The sequence below is a fragment of the Lactuca sativa genome, chromosome 5, assembly GCF_002870075.4.
Source record: "Lactuca sativa cultivar Salinas chromosome 5, Lsat_Salinas_v11, whole genome shotgun sequence".
Classification (NCBI taxonomy): domain Eukaryota; kingdom Viridiplantae; phylum Streptophyta; class Magnoliopsida; order Asterales; family Asteraceae; genus Lactuca; species Lactuca sativa.
Window position 1 is genome coordinate 21,407,208 of NC_056627.2, and position 2,500 is coordinate 21,409,707.

A 2,500-nucleotide genomic window follows, 5' to 3' on the forward strand; every position below is an offset into this window, starting at 1 on the left:
GAGTGTTTTGTAGAGTCGGTGAAAAGAAAGGAAGCTTGATAAGAGAACAAGATGAATCTAATCACAAGGAATGGATCTTGATCGCATGGACTTGAAGATTAGATTTTGAGCTTAGATAGTTATGATAGAGTTGTTAGAAATTTTCTTTTGTACATAGTTTTCAATGGATTTTGCATTGTAAGGACAAATTTTTTCCGCTGCTTTTATAAGTAAAATAAATTTTGTTTGACTTATTTATTTATTTGTTTATATCCTTACAATGAAATCGTTATGAAAAATTGATGTTCGAATATTTCTACAACGAATGGATATGATTCTTAGTTATGCTATTTATGGAAATGTCAAGAATTTACCAAATAGGGAGAGTTTCTCATCGCCCAAGTTTCAATTAGACAGAAATTTGGAATCATGCAACTTGGTTGCACGATGAATGAGAAATTTCATATTTGGAAATTAGACCAATTCGTTGACAAAGTGTCAAGTGAAGGACTAGGAGATCGAGTACACAAAGTTGTGTGTTGATCAAGTTCACCATAAGAGTAACAAAGATATTCGTCATGATTTACTAAAGGTTTAGTAAATATGATTATACTTACAAGATGAAGTGTAATTCTAAATTGATTAAAGGGTTTAGATCAATAGTAGAACGAATAAGAAGAATCAAGTAGGCAGAAAGATAAAAGTTTTTCCATTCTAAGAAGAAGGGAGAGTACCTTTTATGCTTTATGATAGGTCTTAATGATTAAGAACCATATCTCAATTGATCCTCCAAGTGAGTCTTAGTACAATTAAATGTCTAAGAAGAGGAATCAAGAATTAAAGAAATGGTTAAATCAATAAGTCAATCATACTTCGTTTCAATAACAAGTCTTAAAGTTAAGATTGTGACAATGAGTGAAAAGTATTAAAGGTTTATAACATTCATCAAATATGGGAAGTTGTGATGTCTTGAATAAGACAAAGGCCAACTAGTACCAATTTATGAAGTGTTTTGATAAAAGCTACACTAACTCTTGAATATTTGTCAAGAAATGGTTATTGACAAAAGAATCGTATATGTCAAGGAGTCAGTGGGAGTCTTAATGGTCTTGAATAGTTTCAAGAACAAATCAAATAAACCTTATCGATCATCACTAGCACACGAGTTGAGGTTTACAACCTATCGTGTTGACATTATTTTGATTTTGTGCCAATCCAATCGAGTTAATTATGCATGTGAGTTCTATGAGTTCTCATTTTGAACGCATAAAAGGCAAAGCACCTTAATCAATGAAAGGTACATTGATAAGAAAAGGTGAGCTGCTTAACTACTTGGAAGAAATGGTGGGCAGCTGTGCTACCATAAGGCAAGAAATCAAGATTAAGAAAGTTCGGTCCATATGAGTTTGAATTTTTCGTAAACTTCACATGGATAGGAACACATACACCGCTCAAATCTAAGTGTCATAAGATTTCCTCCTTCATGAAAATGATTGTGAAGAAATACTTTCACTAAGAGAGATTTTAAGAAGATAGTGATTGTAAAATTGCATTCTCAAATTCAATCATGGTTACGGCATCCCTTTCCATAATTTGAATTGTGAGGTTTGGCAATTAGTCTTAATTGTTTAGACACACATATGAACTATCGAAGGCAAAGGTGTATAAGTTCAAGAAGCATTGATAAAGGATTATCAAAGCACTAAGTATTAGAAACATGAACTTAAGAAATTCAATAAGTATTGTCTTTCTGGAAGTTGAGATGTTTATGAATACATGTCGAAGCTAGTGGGAGCATAAGTGTTATGTTTTAATAATCATCATGATAGTGGGAGCATAAAAGTTATGATTGTATGATTATTAAGGAAAGTATTGCAAGATTAGCAATATTAATTATAGAAAACAAGAGTCATACTTTGCAAAGTTGTAAGAGTTGAAAGGTTGTTTTGCTATAATTAAGGGAGAGAATATTATGCTTCATTTCAAATCTAAAGGATTAGGTTGAGAAATGTTAATAAATTTAGTCAAAGGTACATAGTGTGTTCTTAAAATTTCGATTATGATTACGGCATCCCTCTTCACAATTCGAATTTTGAGAACATAGCAAATAAAACATTATGCGTCGTGTCCCATACGCTTCGGGTATAAGATCGATTGCAAATGCTTTAATGTTTGACCATTCTAAAATTTTCCAAATGTCTAGCGCATTTAGAGGGAAAAATGACAAGAATTGGTTTTGACTAAAACAATTAAACAACTGTCAAAGGACAACCCAAAGTTCGACGAGGATTGGTCACTTGTGAGTAGTTGGAAGTATAGTATTGGAAAATATGGAAATGTTTCCATATTGGACGGACCATATCGACATCATTACGAATAGATAAGATACTATTAAGGATGAATTGTCACATTGAAAATATGGAAGTGTCCATATTGGGAATTGAATATTGAAAATCTATGACTAGATTAGAAACTTCTATGCAAAAGGATGTTCAAAGAATGTACTTTGAGTGAGAGACAT